The sequence below is a fragment of the Narcine bancroftii genome, chromosome 10 (genome assembly GCF_036971445.1).
Source record: "Narcine bancroftii isolate sNarBan1 chromosome 10, sNarBan1.hap1, whole genome shotgun sequence".
Classification (NCBI taxonomy): domain Eukaryota; kingdom Metazoa; phylum Chordata; class Chondrichthyes; order Torpediniformes; family Narcinidae; genus Narcine; species Narcine bancroftii.
The window spans coordinates 35937073-35959450 of NC_091478.1; the positions used below are offsets into that span (position 1 = coordinate 35937073).

General features: G+C 37.3%; 1 protein-coding gene across 17 annotated transcripts in view; it reads left to right on the forward strand.

Annotated features, from left to right (window-relative positions):
• The window catches only part of LOC138744460 (phosphatidylcholine:ceramide cholinephosphotransferase 1-like), a 166775-nt gene that overhangs the window by 113381 nt on the left and 31016 nt on the right, over positions 1 to 22378 (forward strand). For all 17 annotated transcript variants that reach the window (XM_069900661.1, XM_069900671.1, XM_069900655.1 and 14 more), the window contains one exon: positions 5709 to 5774. The gene's annotated coding sequence lies outside the window, so the exon portion shown is untranslated. The remainder of the gene's footprint in view (positions 1 to 5708; positions 5775 to 22378) is intronic.

Genomic DNA, 22378 nt, shown 5'->3' on the forward strand with positions numbered 1-22378 from the left:
TGGATTTTGTTGGCTGTTTTTGCTCTGTGGTTTTGTTCTGCAGCTAACTTAGAAGCTTCAACACATTGAAAGACTAGAGATGAAATAAGGGTTAATGATATGATGGTATTTTGCATGGGTGGGGGGAGGATCTATTGAGACAAAGAATAAAGGTGGTGATCTGAACTTGTGGGAGACTGTGAGATGTAGATAAAGGTACTGGGTTTTGTGGGCAGGATGAGTTTAAGGCCAAGATTGATGAGAGCTGGTTTGGGGGGTGGGGGGTGGTGGGGGGTGGGGGGTGAAATGGCAGTAAGTACAAATAATATACAAATCTCCACTATGTTTGTATTTTGGTGCCCAAAATGGCGGCACCAAAATGTCACTTTTGTGTATAGGACCTGGGGTGGTTTTTGAGGTGATTTTTTTTTGAGGGGGGTAGAAAAAGGGGGGGGGGGGTCCTATATGCCATCAAATACAGTAAGTATGGATGCAATGAAAATCTTGCTTGCTGCACCTTCCCAGGAAAATAAAATATAAGAGCAAAAAATACAAAAAGAAAAGCAGTACTTGATTGAGAATCTGATTGCAACAAGTAATTAGATTCTCGATCTCTATTCTATTCTGACTTGTCGTTAGCTAAAATTTGGCTAGAAACAGTGGTATTATCAGCAAATCAGATTTTGTTGCAGCCAAACTTTGCCTCACAGATTTGGGTGCAGAGGCACTAGAAGACAGGTCAAAGCATGAAGCTTTGATGTTGATCAGAAAGAAATTATGTTACTAATCTGCAGCGATTGAGATCTGCTTATGAGGAAGTTGGGTATCGAGATGCAAGTGAGGAATAGACTCCCAGATCCCTGAGATTGGTCATCAATTCAGATGGTATTAAATGGTGAACTGTAATCAGTGAATAGTAGCCTGATGTCGATTTTTAATTAAAAAGTCTATTTTCTGTATTTGAGTTTTGAACACAGTGGTACAAGCATTTTCAGATGGGGCACAGTTTGGTGCAGAAAAATTTGCACTGTTACTAAGGATATGAACTTGCATTAAGAGGATGAAAGGCAGTGGAAGGAAAACAAGGTTACATGGAGGGAGGTTCAATTGAACCTGTCTGTGTTGCTCTGCTTTCCTCATATTTCAAGATGAAGCTGGGCAGAATCATTGTCGCCTCCAAAAGTCAGACTATCTATCATGCTTTCTGCACTGGAAATGGATTATTTTTAAAAATATTTCCAGTGAGTTCCTCATTATTGCATTTGAGTGTTTTGTCTGTCTTCGAACTGGGTACTTGGTTCGTTCATGTGAGGGCATCCATGCTAACCTTGCCATTTTTTTTTTTGTGAAAAGCTCATGACCTTTTCTCCTCTTGATTTGATATATTTGATTTCAGCAACTTGAATTCTAGGATCACCAATACCTGACCAATGCTTCTTTTTTATTATTTCTCCATACTCTCTTGATCACAAAAAAATTGCATTTAAGTATCACGAATCAAATGCATTTTGTTTCCTTGACACAATTAAATGAATATACCTGACACTTACTGTGACTTCAATTTAAAAATGCCTTTCAGTCTCAAGGCATTTGGGCATAGCTACATTTTATTAGGTAAATATTTCTCTTATTCATCTTGTTACAAACATTTTGGTGACATTGTGTACAGATGTACTGAAATTCTTCCTTGCTCCTGTCAGAGGTTTCTAAGATACACTGTAAAATAAATTATAAAAATGACCACAATGCACCTTAAGACAAAAAAAGTTATAGATATAAAAGAGTAAATAACATCACAGTTGCATTTAGTGTGTGGGGAGAGGGGTGGTGGTGGGGGGGAAATGTGTCAATCATGCGAACAGATCTTTGTGGTCCAAAATAAATTTGTCCTTGGAAGATACAGGAAGGTTCAAGAGCCCAAAAAATATTCTTGAACTTAAAGTAGCATGCCTTCCATTCTCTTAGCTGTGATTGTTTCCTAACCAAATATTTGATAGATACAGGGGAATCTATCAAAAATGTGTTTTAAGAAGGCGATTTAGTACCGGGCGCAGAGTGCAGCACTGGGTCCTGGAACGGGCGGGGGGGCTAATATAAATTAAAGAAGAAATTATTTTTAATATTAAAAAAAAGAAAAATAGGAAAAAAAATTTAAAAAAATGTTTTAAAATCAATAAATAACCACACAAATGGACTCAAATTGAAATTCCTGCTACTTCTTTTAAATGGATTTGATTCCAAAATGTATTTCAGATAAGCCTGCCTTGTCTTGGGCAGAAGCAGTTCCTGAACCAAGCTGTGATGATGCATCCAAATTGATAAACAGAAAAAAAAATTGATTAGAGACCTTGGGGACAAGCCAGTTTTCCTTGGGCTTCTTCAAAAATAGCTTTGAGTTTTCCTGGTTGTCAGATTAATGTGGTCGAACCAAGACGGGCTCGTGATATTACTCCTAGGAACTTGAAGCTCTCCACATTCTCCATCGCAACACCACTGATGTTTGCACCTGACCCACTTTCTGAAGTCAGTGACCGGGACCTTCATTTTACTGACATTGAGGGTGATATTATCCTGACACAATGCCATCAAGCTCCATCACCTTCCTGTACTCAGCTTTGTTGTTTTAGATCTGGCCTATGATGGTCATTAGCAAACCTGTAGTTGCAATTAGAGCATTATTTGGCCACACATTTTGGCTGCCAAATTTGGATGCAATTCTCCAGTAATGGTCAAACCAATATTCATCGTGACCTTTCTTGTAAATCGCTGGAGAATAAAAAGCTCAGAATCCCCTATGCTTTTCATTGATTACTTTTTCAGCCCACCCTGTTCATTTTCATGACCACCCACACTTAAAATTGTGCCCTATGGTTTATATTGACTGTTTTCGCCTTTCCTACTAAATGCAATGCTTCATGTTTCTTAAGCCCCATTCACACTTGCAAATGGTCCCAGGAATTAACGCAATCAGCCTTTAAAGTGACCAATGTGAAAGGAAAATGGTCTCAACGGCGGCATCGGATGACATCATCTCATGCCGGGCATAGACTGCCTCGACCCCGAGAACAATCCCAGCATCTGTGTTGCAATGAGGCAAGCGTAGAATGGGCATTTGCATTGTAGGTTGAAATGACCCAAGTTTTTTGCATGAGTGCAGGTACGAAAAGGAAGAAAATTAAAATGAAGGTATAAACTTTGCCGAGGGAAAGTCACAGCAGGGTGGAGAATGAATAGAAATAGCGGACAATTTTTAAAGAGCGTGGAAAAGTTGGTAGCGCTATTGCACACAATTTATAAAGACCGTGGGGGGAAAGCGATGGTGGACCTGATTTACCAGAATACTGTGCAGCAGAGAAATGCCTCCATGGGTGCTCTGTGCATGTAGCTGTGCATCCAGTCCTTTCTCGGCTGCTCAGAATTCTGGGAGGGCAGTTCCGCCATCTCTTTCCTATGGTATTTCTGTATTGTGTGCGATAGTGCGACCAACTTTCCCGCAGTCTTTATAAATTGTGTACTATAGCGTTACGATCTTTCCCACGCTATTTAAAAATCTTCTGCTATTACTGTTTATTTCCCATGATTCCTTATAAAGATTTATATAGGTTGGCACAACATAAGGGTTAATTATATTAGAATTAAGCATGATTTAAATTTGTTCACATATACATTGATGAGGATTTAGGGCAGGTCCACGATCACTCGATACGTCACCGGTAGAAGGTAGAATAGCCCTAACCCTGGGGATGGCTCCTTGCAAGTGTGAAAGTGTTCAGTGTCCCGGTTAGGAGTGGTCATATGTGAAAAGCCAAACCCCCAGTCCTATCCTGGGTCACTGGACGGCTGATTTAATGGGACACAAGTGTGAATGCACCTTTAGTATTACATTTTATACTCCATTCCATCCCCTGTACCCATTTGCTATCTTTTAAAAATTGTTGCTATTCTTCTTAGTAGTTCACTATGCCTTTATATTGTGAATTTGAAATTCAATAAAACAACAAGAAAAACAGTGGTCCTGGGGCTGATCTCGGGAACATCACAGTATATATTCTCTGACTGGAGGTGTATAATAAGACAATTGCCAAAGAAATTATACTTCTTAGAATAGGCAAAATAAAGTAAAAGAGGATAAGGCAGTGAATCAGATCTTCATGTGGTGACAATTGACAATTCTGGCAAGTTTTAAAGAATATGATATTTAGATGTTCTGTGGAAGCATCATATTTAAGATTTTGATGCAGTATTTAAGAACACAGTGAATATGCTTAACATCAAGTTAGATTGGAAATACAATCAGTTTCTAAATTTAAACTTGCCTCATCTGGGGAAAGCAGAGTTTGAAGGGTAATTGATCAAATTAGTAGTGTTCTTGTGATCAGAGCAACAAATGCAAATGACATCATATGTAATGTAAGGGCAAGTCAAACTATAATGAAGAAACGGCTAAATAAAGGGACCTGGGATGTTTGGAAGGTTAATTACATTTCATACGGGCCTGAGAAAGTTGTGAGTAAAGTAATTGGCCTGAAGCTATCGTTGCAACATTAATGTTTTGGTGGGTAATTCACTCCAATTGAAAGTGAGTTGGAATGAAGCATTGAGGAAAGCTATAGACTTTGTATGTATCAAAAAATCAAGGATGCAGGTCCTAAGAGTGTTGAATGGCTATCCCTTGCGTACCATGGTGCTCATTCTATTTGACCATATTATAAAAAATACATTTGGATATCATGTGGATACCCAAACTGTCAAACTGATAATTGAAGGCATTTGCACTGTAAAAGGTTGAACAGCAGTCTATTAATTCAAGGGCTCTTGGGAAACATTCACAAAACAAAATGATAAAGTGAATCTTTTTTAATGTTAGGGGATTTTCAGTTCTTAAAAAAGGCAAAAGTAGCAGCATTCAAAACATAGTTACGCCTTTGTCAAAATTCTGATTGGATTCCTAATGGAAGTCATTTTGTCATTAATATTATGCTTGGAAGTGTAGGGTAATTGCTTTTCAGTCAGTAATTTTCTTGAAGAGGCCATAAGGGCAAATTTGAGGATGAGGAAGGTGCTGATGAAAATGCAGGATAATTAGACGCATGGTGAGACAGGGCCAGATAGATTACAATCCTTTCAATTCAGTTGTTCATTTTTGTGTAAGTGTGGTCCTCGCACCGAACTAATTTCATTGCAAGTGAAGGGCAAAAGTCAGAACTATTTATGCCAAAGAGAGAACTTGTTTTTATCATGTCTTTTATTAAGATCTTGAGTTTAAGATCTAATGCTTTATAGTTGTAGAATTGTTTTTGGGCACTCTTGTAGTATGAGAGCACACCAGTCCATTTTTACACAGCAAAATCTAAACCTAATTTAGATTTACTGGTGCTATAAAATAGAAAAAAGTAATAATCTAAAAATTCGGATGTCCTGACTTGTGTGCATGAGTTAGTAGAGATACGAATCTGGATTGGTTTTCCATTAACCATCCCAGTTAATAAATAATCCATTGTTTTATGGCTAATTTTAGTTGTGCACTCTCTAGGTTGCTTAGCTAGTATTCTTTGATCTGTATCAAAGAATTAGTGGGTGGGGCAGAAACTGAGATTTTTATACCTTGTTGAACATCAAACAAGGTTAGTTTAGTTTTCCATCTTGTCCAAGTTCCTGCAAAATATGTTAGTGTAATGCAATATGTTTGGTTCAGATACTGAAAATGACTGAACACCTTTATTTTACAGATGCTTCTTGCCTCAGCCTTAATCAACTGGTTTTGCAATACTCTTCAAGAGTGACACATCAAGTTGGTAGGTTCAAATATTTTCACTACATAAACTTGCTGTGTTTTCTTTGTCAGCACTGTGCAGTTGTAAATAGATTCCTGCTGTTTGATTTAAGATCCCCGTTAGTAGAAAGTGAACAGTGAGTTGCTCACAACTCAAGAGGGATTAATGCTTAGAGGTTGTTTCCACACCTTGGCAGATGAGTAGGAGTGCAGTCACTGGACAAGAGATCAGCTATTTAGGACATTAATGTGGAACCTTCGTAATTTTCCATGCCGGCGGGCAGTGGTTACTCAGTCGCAACAAGTGCTTACAAAAGCAAATGTCATGTTGGCCCCTCTCGCAGTGAGAAACTAAGTATAGGAGCAGGGATGATTTGCAGCAATTATACAGGACCTTGAGACCACATCTTATGTATTGTGTGCAGTTTTAATCTAATTTGGGACAGAGGTTCTTGCTATGCACTAGAGCAATTGGGAGGCAGGACTCATGTATGAAGCAGATTTGTACCTCAGTGTTCAGAGGAACGAGAGATGACCCAGTTGGTGGTTCTTTATCGATTAGAAGCAAGAAAGATGTTTGCAGTGGTGATATGTAGTTCTTTTGCGAAATGATGTTGGGGTAGTCCATTCAAGAAAATTATTTTCCGTGAAGATTGGTGAACCTGTATAGTTCTCTACTGAAGTAGGCATTTGATGCCAAATCATTGATTATTTTCAAGAAGGTAAATACTGTAGCTAAACTAAAGTACGGGGAAAAAGGAAAAATTTTGATGTTCAACATGATAATTGAATCATAAGATTCAAGGGTTTTGCATCATAGAAACAAGCCATTCCACCTAACTAGTTTGTGCTGATCAAGCTTTTACCTAATCCAGGCCCAGTCGACTGTATTTGGCCCATATCCCTCTAAACCTTTTCCTTTCCATGTCCCTGTCTGATGGTGCTCTCAAGGTCCTAATGTAACAAATCTTTGGACACAAAGGGAATTAATGGGCATTGAGATTGGTGAGGAAATTGACAAAGTGCAGGATGACCATGATTTCCTTGATTATGGAGTGAATTTTCTTGTTTACTCTTCTGCACTATTATTACAAATTAATAGGCTGCCAATTTTTGTTATCAGAATAAGATTGTTTGCAGTTGTTTGCAAAGATCTACTCTCTGTGAGATGGGTTTCTCCTTTTTCTGTCCCCCTGTTTATCAGGGATCTCCTGGAGAACCTATAGCAGAGGAGGTGTCACAGACTAAGCAATGAATTCTTGTACAGCAAATCATGATGTTAAGAAAAAGTAAATTGCAATTTTTTTAGGGAAAAATAAAAATCAGACTGCAAGCTGCATTTACTTAAATGTATAAATCAGAAATAAAAAGAAATATTAACCAGAGTTAACTATTTTTCTGTCAGATAGGTATTTAAGTGATAAACATGGCAGACCATCCGTTTGAGGTTTTTTTCAAAATGAGAATAGTTTAATAATACCTGAAGACTATTAAAAAAAAGACTGGAAAAACTGCTATCTGGAGAAACTGGCATTATTGATGTTCTGAATTTGTGTTGAGGTAGAATCTATTTGTTCCTAAAATCTGCATCTAGTTTCTCATTTTGGGTTATTTTGTTCAGTCTTGGCTCGCTGACCTTCTGTAGCACTAGATGTATAATGTCAAACACACTTTTTGGAACAGAAAGCAAACTATTTTTTGATTAAAGGAAAAAAATACTTGAAGTGTTAGTGGATGAGGTAGCATCTGTGGAGAGAATAGTTGACTTTTTGGGATAATGGCCCTTCATCTGAAAGTGAGGAAGCGAGCATGTTTTCAGTTGCATTTTCCAGTTTCTCTGTCTGTGTATCTGCCTTGGAAGCTTTCCACACCTGTCCTTCAAGGTGGATTCCCTTAGATCGAAATTCATAAGGTTCTCAACCTTTTCTACTTGCATTTGACTTTCACAACACTGAGTTCCCTTGTCTCCTCTGTTGAACAACTCGACCTCTGTAATTTGTCACCTTGACAGAGAGTTACCACCAGACATCTCTTCCCATCCTCTGTATCAGTATTCTTAAGGGACTTTTCCTTTATGGGAGATGACCTTCCTTTTCCTGTCTTACCATGCAAGGACAATCTTTAAAATTGAAGCTGCAATTGATTTCCAATTTAATGTGTTGCATTGGACACTCACAAGGTGGCTCCTTCTGCATGCTGCGTGATCCTTTGTAGTATGTCTCCATTCAGGGTGAGAGTGATCTAAGCTGTCAGTAATTGTCCATCCCACTTCCACTTTTGACAAGCTTTGGATCTCCTGTACTGCTCACAAAGCCCAATGCATGTTCATTTTCCAATTGGCATTTTGAAATCCTCAGAAATCAATATTGAATTCACATTTTTAGGTTATCTGCTTTCTCTCTGCAAACCTTGATGAATATCTCAATTTCAGTTTATTCCTTTGTCTATCATTTACAGCTATCTCTAACTTTTGGTGCAGGGATATATCCCTGAGTACTTGGGATGCATTTCCAGAAATGTGTGCTGATGAATTGGAATAAAAATTATCCCCTTAATGTAAGACTGGTGATCTTGCTGCACTGGGTGCTAGGAGTGAACGCTCAAATTCCCTATTGCTGCCTGTGTGCCTGGTTGAAGGCTTGACCTTCTGCTGACACTACAAAATGGTTTACGTGATTTTATCACCATGTTGCTTGGTTTGAAGTGAGCTTCTGAGGCTCTGTGAACAGGTGCCAGTGAAGGTTGATGTTGAGCAAGCTAGGGGAAGTGAAATGGTAGCTTGGCACAGATAAACTGGTCAATGACTGGCAAGGTGAGAGAGCAAGCTGTTGCTGGGGATGTATTTTGACAGATTGCCCTTATTCCATGGTGCCTTTCAATCACCTTTTCTTGGATTAGATGGAAACTGTCTCCATCTTTGTATGATGTTGCAACTATCTTCAGCACTTAGATTTCTCAGTGATGGTTACTACTATAGAGAAATGTTTAGGTTTGAAGGATGGTGGTAAGAACAACTTCCATTGCATCCAGCAGGTCAGTCAATTTCAGGAGTAAAGCATGAAAATCTGTAGACACCATGCTGTGCGTGCACCACTGAATGGGTGGGATGCTATTACATTCCTGGCACAGCCATCCCTTACCTGAGCAAATACCTTTTTTAAAATACAGTGGGATACATACCCACAAAGAACAACCCTTTGGGTCAGCTAGTCTGTACTTGTATGGTATTCTGAGTTAAACTGATTTGGTTGCATTTGGTCTATAAACCCTCTCAGCCCCCACAATCAGATACGTTCTTACTCTTTGACCAAGAGTGCCATAATATAAATCTGTGGGGGTACAAGTGCATTTAAAGTAATGGTTACCTTGCAACTTTGAGTTTCACTTTATAACAGGCTTTCTCTATTCCTTTCCCTTTTGCAACTTGCTTATTTACTTTTCCTGTTACCTGAAATGTTGACTGTCTCAATGGATGTTGCTTTACCTGAATTCTTTCAGTAATTTCTATTTTTAGCTTTTTTTGCTCCAAATAAATGATGTAGTTGTCTTGTATTTGTATTGACCTCTTGTTTTTTGTGTGATCTATTCATATGTGATTTTTGGAGCTGCAGTCTTTCCTCCTTAATTATAATTGAATGATTGCCTTCACTGAGCACACTTAAAGATATCTATTTAATGCTCATGAATAAGAGTTAGATGCGAGCAAGAATGAGGCACGAGTTGTTTCTAATCTCAAACTCTCTTTCGTTTTCTTCTTTACCCTCCACTGTACTTGGTTTATAAACTGCGTGCCACTGTCCCAGCCACAAGCGATCAGAAGAATCCTTTGCCTCGTGACATCAAGGAGAGTGGTCTCCTGGGCAGATGCAGGGACCATAGTTGGGACTGGCAGTGGTGGGGAGGTGTTGGGAGAACTAGTGACGGCTGATGCTACTGTGTTGTTTTGGGTTTTTTTGGCTTCGTTCTAATAATCGAAAAAAAACCAAAAGCCGACCAATGTCTGGTCCCAAGTGTTTTGGATACGGGGAAATGTATTAGTCGGTTAAAATGTTTGCATCAATTCAATTCAAGCTGTAAGATTTAAAAAAATATATGCCACTGAATTTACAGAATGCATTTAATAAGGCCTTCCAGTGGTTCATAAAGGACATTTGACGAGCCGCGTGAATTAAGTTTTTTTTAATTAACTCTGCTATAATTTGCAATAAATGGGACCAATAGTTTAAATATTGAATTAGTTACCAACTGCTCTGTTTAAGTATGTTCTATCATTTTTAAGCCATGGGCCATTTGTCATGTGCACATATCTGATTGCTGCTGGAAAGGTCAGCATTTATTGTGCATCTCTAATTGTCCTTGCAGACATGATAGTAAGATTTTGCCTTGAACAAATGTACTCTTTTTTTAAAGTACTCTAAATATAGGTTGGGCATAGTTCCTGGATCTAGGCAAAGCAACAATAATGAACTTCCAAGGCAGAAAGATATACAGACTGGAAGGCAGATGAACCCATCCACCTGGTGTCTTTGTCCTTGCTGGAAGGTTGTGTGTTTGGGAAATGCTGTCAGATTAACCTTGGCAAGTAACTGCATTACATTTTGTAGATGGTGAGTTCATCGATGAAGAGAGTGAATTGTGTAGGCTGGATGATGATGTGTCCGTTCAGCAGATTGCTTTTTTTCTTGGATGGTGCAAGAGCTACTTGAGTTGCTTGTCCTGCAGTACTATTTAAGGATGTGTTTTATCACAGTCCTGACTGCAGTTGGTGGAAACGCTTTTGGGTGTCAGACATGATTCATTTACCATAGGGTACACAGCCTCTGAAGAGATGACATTCTGAGCAAGGGTGGCCTTTCTAGGTTATTGATTGCGAGCATTTTGGCATGCTCATATGCTAACATTGCAATGAGTAAGTGATTTAGATTTTATCTTGTTGAAGCTGGTTATTGCCTAGCACAAAATTGAGAGATGTGCTACAAATGTTACTTCAACTTTCAAAAACTCGTTAGTAAGCTTTTCTGCATGAAGACATTGACTGTCAATGGAATTTATCTCATGTAATTATCAACAAGCATTGTTTTCTGATGATGAAAGTTGGAGACAGCTAAAGATTGTGCCATACACCATTCCCTGATGTTCTAGGGCTAATATAACAGACCCTGAAAACTGCAACTAACTTCCTTTGTGTGCTGCATGACTCCAAACACTAGAGTAATTGATGTCCATTGACTCCAGGTTCACTCTGTTGCCTTGATGCTCCACTGAATGGTTGTGGCAAAATCAGTAAATATGTTGTTGAACAAGAAAATCTGCAGATGCTGTGATCATAGTTTATTCAAAAATGCTAGAGAAATTCAGTCACACAGTGTTCTTTATGTAGCAAAGATAAAGATTCATAGCCAGCATTTCTAGTATGAGCAAAAAGAATGCAGGCACCTGAATAAAATCGTGATGAGAGGGGCAGAAGGAGGAGCAGAGGCCCACAGGCAAGAGGTCATAGGTGGATATGGATGGGAGGAAACAAGAGAAAAAAGCTGAAGTGATGGGGAGGAACTAGGTATTAGTGGAGAGTCTGAGGAAAAGAAACTGAGGGATGGAGATGGATGCAGGGTAGTGGCCTAACGGAAACAGGAGATGCTCAGTTGATGTCATCTGATTGGCCAGTGCCCAGATGAATATTAGGTGTTGATCCTCCAATTTGTAGGTGGACTCAGTTTGGCAGTGCATGATGCCATGGAAAGACAAGTGAGAGTGGTGGAGTATAAATGAATGGTTGGTCACTGGGAGATCTATGGACTTGAACGAAGGTTCCCAACAAAATTATCTACCAGTCTTTGTCCATTCTCTCTCGTGTAGAGAAGCTCACAATGGGAGCACCGGATTCAGTAGATGATCCCCATGGATTCACACGTGAAGTGTTGCTTCACTTGGAAGGACTGTTTGGGGCCCTAAATGGTGGTAAGGGAGGAGATGTAGGCACAAGTGTAGTACTTTCTGCAGTGCTGTGAATATCCAATAAATGTACACCTCCATCCCCCATACCACAAGTCTTTCTTTCTCAACAATAGACCTAACCAGTCCCCCCTCCACCATCACCACCTGGCAGAACTTGCTATCGCCTTCATTAACTTGCCCCTTGACATTCCACTTACTGCAAGTCAAAGGTAGCCATGCGTACCTGCGTGGGTCCCAGCTATGCCTCCCTTTTTGTTGGCTATGTGGAGCAATCCAAGATACAAGCCTACACAATAAAGACTCCTCGACTCTTGACAACTACATTGCTGCTGTCTCATGCATCCCTGATGAGCTTTATTCACTCTGTCCATCTCGAGCAACATCCACTCCCTTTCTCTGTCTTTATGTTGGGAGACAAATCTTTTGTAAAGATTTTCTATCAACCCACCATCTCCCACAATTACCTCGACTGCACTTCCTTCAGACTCTGTTCCCTGGGTCTCAAAGGCCGAGGTCTTCCATTCCAGATCATCCTAGATGTTCTCCTTCAAAAAAACGTGGACATGGTAGGACTGCAAAGCTTTGCTCGGATTCGATGATCGATCTATTGCATGCTTTTTTTTGAGGATTCCGTAACAGGTTCTAGTTCTTAACAAATTTGAGGTACAGGTACTCCCCGACTTGCAAATTACCTCCATCCCACACATACAACCAAATTTTCAACAAAAAAAAGTATAAAATCGTGCCCTCAACTCACGCATGCACAGTGGGTTCGTGTATTGGAGTTCGGTTGGTGTATGTACAAGAGTTAAGGGTGCAAATTCAATATCATCACCTCTTGCGTGGCACCAACTGGACTCCAATACGTGAACCCACCTCACAGGAATCAAATTGGCCACGCCCAGCTTATGACCCCGGGATGCTAACTAAAAGGTTAAATGCACATTTTAGCTCTTACATGCCTTGCATCCCTGTTAATTTGATTAAAAAGTTTGCTTTAAGACTTGAGTATCCACGCGTCCAGATACGACTGATCCTTATTATGGTCGTAAGTCAAGGACTACTTGTACAAGAAAATGGCTTAGATTTCATGCAGGCAAAAATGGGCTCCAACCTTTGATTGGCCAGAATTTAAGTTTATCTTTTGTGTTTTCATCTTTGCTTCTGTTGTGTTTGTATTTTGGAAGTTAACAGATAAAGAGAAAATTGTACAGTTGTTTCATGTTTCACAAAGGCACATCAGATGATAATGCAGAATATTGAAAGATGATTTTAAATTTTTAGATTTTAGATTTTATTTGCAACATAGTAGAAACTGATACTGCCTATTGAAACCTTTTCTGCCCAATTACACTCAAGTTGACCTACAAGCCTCTATGCTTGAAGGGTGAGAGGTAACCGGAGCACCTGGGGAAGACACGGGGAGAATGTACAAACTCCTCACAGACATCGCTGAGTTCGAATTTGCTGGTGCTGTAACAGCATCGCACTAATCGCTACGCTAACCGTGGTCGATATTAATATCCTGTTCTCAACCTACCTGACTCTTCTCTAAATCTAACATCATAATTGATATCATAACAAAAGCTTAAAAGTGTGGCTGAAGCAAATTCCAAGATGGAGCAGATTTGGAAAGATTTTGTGCATTTTACAGCGTGATAATGTGACCGTTATCAATATTCAGTAAAATCTCCATTATCCGGCTGCTACAGGGATCATGGATGCTGGAGATAAGAATTTTCCGGTTGAGGGTAATCTTATAATGCCAACTAATAAAAGACAGTGCAAAATGTAATTTATCGAATGATAATTAATATTACATGGGACAAAGCAGCTCACATTCCACTTTTAGGCATTCCAACTTCCATTCTAAATACTGTACTCACAGCTTCCACCACTGGCAAGCTGAATTTATGGTGTGTGACATCTGCAAAATGCACTGCATCAATTTATTTGCATTGACAGAGGTTCCCAAATGTAAAGCTACTTCTCCTGGGAAGGACATGATTACTATACCACGTGCAAGTTGTAGATCTGCATTTAAACCCTGGAACTACACCAGAGGACTTCATTCACCAGACTGAATTCTGTGGTTGAAGAAGACAGCTCAGAAGCACATTACCAATCATTTAAAAACAGCGTCACAATGTACAAGTCAAATTTTGGGTTTGTACCATTGCCTCCAGAAATAAAGGCAAATGACAACAAAAATTGGTGGAAAAGAATCAACAAAGGGCTCCAAAGATAGAAAAGTTAATTGGTTTTAAACGGTTTCATTATTTGAGTCAGATGCCTGAATCAATAACCTGACGTTTTCTTAAAGGAAAAAGAAAGAAATCAGATTATACAAGTATATATATTTTATGCATAAACTTGTAATACAAGTATTATTCTAACACTATAGAAGATTATAAAGGGAATAGATAGGTGGACATCAGTAAATTTTTCCTAGAGTGATGATAGCAAATACCAGAGGACATCTGTTTAAGGCGAGTGGAGTAAAGTTTAGGGGAGATGTCAGTTAAGTCTTTTACACAGAGTGGTTGGTGCCTGGAATGCATTGCTGGGGGTGATGGTGGAGGCTGGTGCAATAGGGATATTTAAATGATTTCTAGAGAGGCACAAGGATGCAAGAAAAATCAAGGGTTATGGTGTGAGTTGGGAAAGGTTTAGATTGTTGAATAGGTCAGCACAACCTTGTGGGCCAAAGGATCTGTACTGTGCTGTAATGTTCCATGTTCTGTGAAATACAAGTTGCTGAATTCACAGCTGGGCATTGATCATTTAAACAAATCAATAACAAACGGGTAAATTTCGTTCTGTTATCTAGCAGAACTTCAAACATTCATTATTTTCATCTGTTTTTGCTGGAGAAAAGAACAATTATTTTCATGTGATAATAATAAAGCAATGCTGTCATGTTAAAATTGGTCAGTTTATTTTATCTATAGAAACATGTGAGAATATATTCCTGCATATTGGTGTTATTTTGAAAGCAATATTTAACTAGTTTGATTTCTTTGTGTCTTTCAGTAAGTTTAAAATTTTTAATTTAAACATGCATGGTAACAAGGCCATTTCGGCCCACGAGACTGTGCCACCCAATTTATACCCAATTAATCTACATCCCTGGTAGGTTTTGAATGGTAGGAGGAAACCGAGCCCCTGTGGAAAACCCACACAGACATGGGGAGAACATACAAACTCCTTATAGACATCGTGGGATTTGAACCCTGGTCCTGATTGTTGGTGTTGTAAAGGAGTTTTGCTAACTGCTACACCAACCGTGTCACCCCAAAAGTTCCAAGTTTATTTTTAGCAAAATATTTTGAACATTTTAAAAATAAACTTGTTTTTTTTATTGATAGCTGCCATAATTGCAATGGTCACAATTTCATCGTGCTTTCTCACTTTTCAAACCCTGGCTTCAAAGGAACTTTTCTTTTTCACTGAACAGAAAAGCTTAATATTAAACCTCTCTAAATCTTTTTACTCCACCCTCTTTAAATGCTTTAAGATAAGTATTGCGCAAAACAATAAGTATACCATGTTACATGAGAAGGAATGTTACACACTTCTGCAAACATCTTGTCAAAAGACTGACTAATTGCCAAACCACACAAAAAGCCCTGAATATAATTATGGCATCACCTAAACCTTTTGACAAGATTATAAGATTAAAGAACTCTACAACAAATCACTTTAGAGATTACAAGTGTTGTATATTCAAAAGATTTGCATCTTGATACCTTTATCCTGGTGCCGAAGCAAAGTAGATGGCAATTTTTGGAATCAATTTTTTTGTTTATTTAAATGTGAATTTGTAACTCTTGCATGCTTTTCTATCCTGTCAAAACCAGAGATCTTGCCTAAGAAATTGCTCTTTTTAATGTAAATTAATTTAATTCTAATTTCCTTATTTTACTGTATTTTTTTGGATATCTCTGTTCAGTGCAAAGAAGCAATTATGAAATGCTTGAAATTTTATTTCTTCTTTCTTTGGCTTGGCTTCGCGGACGAAGATTTATGGAGGGGGTAAAAAAAGTCCACGTCAGCTGCAGGCTCGTTTGTGGCTGACCAGTCCGATGCGGGACAGGCAGACACGATTGCAGCGGTTGCAAGGGAAAATTGGTTGGTTGGGGTTGGGTGTTGGGTTTTTCCTCCTTTGCCTTTTGTCAGTGAGGTGGGCTCTGCGGTCTTCTTCAAAGGAGGCTGCTGCCCGCCAAACTGTGAGGCGCCAAGATGCACGGTTTGAGGCGTTATCAGCCCACTGGCGGTGGTCAATGTGGCAGGCACCAAGAGATTTCTTTAGGCAGTCCTTGTACCTTTTCTTTGGTGCACCTCTGTCACGGTGGCCAGTGGAGAGCTCGCCATATAATACGATCTTGGGAAGGCGATGGTCCTCCATTCTGGAGACGTGACCCATCCAGCGCAGCTGGATCTTCAGCAGCGTGGACTCGATGCTGTCGACCTCTGCCATCTCGAGTACCTCGACGTTAGGGGTGTGAGCGCTCCAATGGATGTTGAGGATGGAGCGGAGACAACGCTGGTGGAAGCGTTCTAGGAGCCGTAGGTGGTGCCGGTAGAGGACCCATGATTCGGAGCCGAACAGGAGTGTGGGTTTGGAATCAATTTTTTTGTTTATTTAAATGCGAATTTGTAACTCTTGCATGCTTTTCTATCCTGTCAAAACCAGAGATCTTGCCTAAGAAATTGCTCTTTTTAATGTAAATTAATTTAATTCTAATTTCCTTATTTTACTGTATTTTTTTGGATATCTCTGTTCAGTGCAAAGAAGCAATTATGAAATGCTTGAAATTTTATTTATTTGTGGTGCAAATACATGAATGATCTCTTTTCAGATCTTTAATTTAATTTTCAGGGCATTCTCATGAAATGTTAGTTTAAGTGGGTGCTGCTTGAAATGTTCTTGACTGGAAGAAAAGTTGTCTCTGGTATGTGCTGTTATTAACTCTTCAATTTTGCTTTATTAGTTACTTCTGATAAACCACACACCAGTTCAAAATTTCAGGCTGATTTTTTGAAATGTCAACAAGAAGTGGCTTCTAATACAGAAAAAGTGTTGGAGGTGGAAAAATCCGTTAAAGAATTGTGAGAACGTAAGGAGTTAGAGAGGAAAGTAGACTATTTGGAGAATCAAAGTAGAAGGAATAATGTGAAGATTATTGGTTTGCCAGAAGGTATGGAAGAACAAGACCCTCTTCGTTTTTTTACAGAATGGATTCCACAAATATTGGGGCGAGAATTTTTCTCTGGAGGTTTGGTATTGGAAAGAGCTCATAGATCCTTAAGAAGAAGACCTCTGCCTGGTCAGTCACCGAGACCCGTGATAATTCGATGTTTGAATTATTTAGACAGAGAGACAATACTTCGTCTAGCAGTGCAGTGCAAAATGCGAGACAATGACAAGCTCCATTAATGATTCAGAATAGTAGAATTTTTTTCTACCCCGATTTGAGTCAAGAGGCTATTCAGCATCGGCGTCGATTTAATCCAGTTAAAGAAGTTTTGTGGCGTAAAGGCCATAAATCTATGTTTCGCTATCCGGGAGTGTTGAAGGTGTTCTGTGGAGACTTTCAATCTCGGTTTTTTGAGAATGAGCGTGAGGCAATGATTTTTGCTGATTCGTTGCCACATGTAAGAGGACAAAGACGTAGTCCACCATTGTCTCCTAAAGAAAAATCTGGTTGCCCTGGAAATGGAAGAAATGGTAGAAATGGAAGAAATGGGAATGGAAAGAGTCCAACTTCTTTTGAAATGGAATCTCTTGGATGAATAGAAGAACTTTTTTATTTTTACTTTCTTTTTATGTCATTATGATATCTTGTTGTTAGTCTTTGTTTGGCTGGGGAGGGAGAGATTTGCTCTATGTTCTATTAGTCATCATCCACTGGTGGGTGATTCACACCCAAGTTTTGTTTAGGGATTACTACCTTTTGGTAGTTTTTTTTGGGGGGGGGGGGTTTAATTTCCCTTTTTTTAAAATTTTCATTTTATTTAGACTTTAATTTGTGGTTTCTTTTTCTCCTATTGGAGGGCCTATTTACGTTGATCTGAGTTTTTATATATTGATATTATTAGTTCTTAGTTATATTAGTAGGTATGTCAAAGTTGAAGTTTGCTACTTTTAATGTTCGAGGTTTAAACAGTCCGATTAAGCGTAAACGTATTTTGGTGTATATTAAGAAAATGAAAATTGATATCGCTTTTTTACAAGAAACACATCTGAATGTCAAAGAAAGTATGAAATTGAAAAGGGATTGGGTAGGACATGTATATTCTTCTTCATTTAACTCCAGGGCTAAAGGTGTAGCAATTTTGATACATAAGAATTTATCTTTTGAATTACAATCAATGGAGGAAAAGGCAGGATGTATTCTTAAATTGAATTGTAAGATTTTTAGTGAATTTTGGACTCTACTTAATATTTATGCCCCAAATGAAGATGATGAAACATTTATTTCTGATGCATTTTTATATCTGGGTCAGGCTAATGAGAATGTTTTAGTTGGTGGTGATTTTAACTGTGTTTTGGAACCATTATTAGATAAGTCCCCGAAGAAAGTTAAGAAATCTAAAATGGCAGTTCAGGTTCAAGCGTTGATGAAAGATCTCAACTTAGTAGATATTTGGAGACATCTTAATCCGACAGAGAAGGATTTCTCTTTTTATTCAGCTAGACATGAATCGTTTTCAAGGATTTACTTTTTTTAGTATCGGCACATTTACAGGGGAAAATACAAAAAGCGGAATATAAAAGTAGGGTGATTTCAGATCATTCTTTGTTATACTTTACTTATATCACTTCTGAAAAAGTTCAAGTGGCTTATCGTTGGAGATTTAATACAATTTTGTTAAAAAATATGGAATTTATTGATTTTTTGAAAGAACATATTAATCTTTTTTTGAAAGAAAATTCTAATTCTGTCCAAAGTAAATTTGTAGTATGGGATGCTATGAAAGCTTATTTAAGAGGACAAATAATTAGCTACACTGCTAAAATGAAAAAGAATCGATTAAATCAGAATCTTAAATTAGAGAAACCGATTAGTGAGTTAGAAAAGGAATTTCAGAAAGACGCTACAGAAGATCAGAAAATAGAATTGTCTAGGTTGAAACTGGAATATAATACTTTGCAATCTTATCAATTTGAATGTATGATTAACAGGACTAAACAACGATATTATGAATGGGGAGAGAAAGCACATAAGATATTGGCATGGCAATTAAAGAAAGAACAGGTTTCGAGGACTATTAATGCTGTTAGATGGAATTCGCTTATTACGTATAAACCTCGTGAGATTAATGATGAATTTTGTTTATTTTATAATAAGTTATATACATCTGATGGAGAACAAGGAAACGGATCGATTGATCCTTTTTTTATCACAGTTGAACTTACTGACCTTAGAGGATGTAGATATACAGGAGTTGGAAGCACCATTTACTGACTCGGAAATTAAGATGGCTATGATGGAAATGTCGAACGGTAAATTGCCTGATGATGATGGATTTTCGGTCAAATTTTATAATTTTTTTTACGATGACCTCTCTATACTGTTTGGAGATGTACTACGTCAGGTTGGCGAACATTAAGAATTACCTGAGTCTTGTTCTAGTGCTTTAAGTACAGTAATTCCAAAGAAAGACAGAGATCCTTTGAAAGCATATAGACCGATTTCGTTGTTGAATGTAGATTATAAAATTATAGCCAAAATTTTAGCGAATAGATTGGCTAAGTTTTTACCTAAGTTGATTCATATGGATCAAACAGGTTTTATAAAGAATAGATATGCCTTGGATAATATTTTATGTGTGATTAGTTTGATTAATAGATTTCGACAATCTCCAGACTATCCAATGGTGATATCTTTAGATGCTGAAAAAGCGTTTGATAGAGTTGAGTGGAATTTTTTGTTCAAAGTTTTGGAGAAATTTAAATTTGGTCCTTTTTTTACTGGTTGGATTAAGGCTTTATATAGTAAACCGGTAGCTAGAGAACTGACGAATGATTTGATTTCAGAACCGTTTAAAATGACCCGATCTACTCGTCAAGGTTGTCCTTTATCACCAGCTTTATTTGCGTTAGTGATCAAACCTTTGGCTCAGTTGATAAGACAGAATGCACAGATACAGGGTATGAAAGTGTTAGATGAGGAATATAAAATTAATTTATTTGCTGATGATGTATTGGTGTACCTGACAAATCCAGCTCAATCACTTTTGCATTTGAAGGAGTGTTTGATGCAATATGGACGTCTTTCTGGATATAAAGTTAATTGGGATAAAAGTGAAATATTACCGGTGAGTGAAGGAGATTACTCAGCTTATAAAAATATTCTTAATTTGAAATGGACAGATCGAATTAAGTATTTGGGTATAATTGTGGATGTTCATTATCAATCTTTATATAAATTAAATTATGTTCCGTTAATGAAAAAAATTAAGACTGATTTGATTAAATGGAAAGATCTACCTATTAATTTATTGGGTAGAATAAGTACAATTAAGATGAATATCTTTCCGCGTGTACAATATTTATTTCAATCTGTTCCGTATTTACTTGACAATATTTTTTTTCGAGATTTGAATAAAATGGTTAGGGAGTTTTTATGGAGAGGTAAATTTTCAAGAGTAGCATTGAATAAATTAACTTGGAAATATGACCTAGAGGGATTATGGTTGCCACATTTTCAAAATTATTATGAAGCAGCCCAATTTAAATTTATTAGTTCATTGTTGGATTTGGAACGGCCCCCTAGTTGGGCCAAAATTGAGATGGCAAATATTTATGAATTTGAAATACATCAATTTTTGTTTAGATGGAATGTAAATTTGTTACAGCAACATAATGTGCCTATTATTAAAACATTTAATGAAATTATGGACAAAGAAAAAAAATTGATAGGTTCTAGTGGTGAATTGTCGGCTTTGACTCCGTTGTATAATAATCCACTTATTCCTTTCTCAATACACAATCGGAGTTTATTACATTGGAGATTAAAAGGTGTGGAAAATTTGGGAGATCGTTTTAAAGACGGTAAATTTTTATCTTTTGATCAGATGAGGGACAGTTATGGTATTGATAAGAATTCTTTGTTTCTTTATTATCAAATTCGATCTTTGGTAAAGCATGTGTTTGGTAGAGATATGATTTTACCTGAAATGACTAAATTTGAGACTTTTCTTATGAAGGTACCAGAGAAGGGATATATTTCAGTTATGTATCAAATATTATAGGATGGTATGGGTAAAAAGGGCTGGGATAAATCTAAAGGTAAATGGGAAGTGGAGATTGGTTTTATTTTTTCCGAGGATGATTGGTCAGATATTTGTTATGATACTGTAACTAGACTGATAAATGCACGTTATGTAATAATTAATTATAACTTTTTACATCAATTATATTTAACACCTGAAAAACTAAAAAAATATGGTTTTCATGAATCAGATCTGTGTTTTAGATGTGGTAACGTGGTTGGAACTTTTTTTCATGTGGTTTGGTCATGTATACATATACAATCTTTTTGGAAGAAAATTCAATTGTTTTTAGAATACTTGTACAAGATTAAAATACCTTTAGACCCGACGGTATTTTTATTGGGTAGTTTGCAACCTTTGAAAGGTTTGGGATTAGATAAATTTCAACTTGCTTTTGTATATTTAGCATTATCTGTAGCGAAAAAATGTATTGCTAGTACGTGGAAGGATACGAACATGATTGATATTAATAGGTGGCATAATGATATGAAATATTGTTTAATAATGGAAAAAATGACATGTTTCGCAAGATAATTTTAATTTTTTTCTTAATGTGGTTGTTATATTCAGAATATTTACATTTTGATTTACATTGATTAGATTTTAATATGTATGCTTCATTTTTCTTTAATTTTTTTTTCTTTTTTTTCATGGCTCTCCTTAGGAGAGTTGGCTGAAGGGTGGGGGGGTTCTTCTTTTTTTTTCTTTTTGTTATATAAAATATAATGTTCATGTTTAGTTTATTGTTATATATGTTACTTATTATCTGTATCTTGAACGAATAAATAAAGTTTAAAAAAAATAACATGAAAGATGTATTTTGCCCAAAAGAAAGGCATTCAAACTTTCAATAGAGCCAAGTAAATCATTCTGCAATAAATTAATTGTACACTGCTTTCAACAAAACCAAATTAAAACTTTATTTTATTAAGGTGTCCAGAACCCTAAATTCAAAATAGGCTTCTGTTGTGATGATGCAGGTGGAATTCTGAAATCTAGTTTGTGGTGCAGTTGCCTTGTACTGTGATGTTTAAAAAAGAATGGTTCAATCACTGGCATCTAAAATTATTTAACATGTCTCTGAATTATTAGATGATTTTTTTTGTTTTACAAGCTTCAAGTTAAATTGTTTGCAAAGAAATGTTTGGCACCATCTGCCACTAATCACTTTTCCTCAAAAGTATCGTAAGATAGACAAGAACCTAATGATATGTAATGTAATATTCATGTGGATCCAGAATACAGATGAGAGTTTTGATTAATGACTCTTAAATATTTAATTATTCAGTTTTAAATAATATGTTTAAAAAATACAGTTACAGTGTGCTAACAGGTCTTGATATATAATTTCAGGGCATCCATGCTGCTTCAGTTTTCCTTATCGAATCC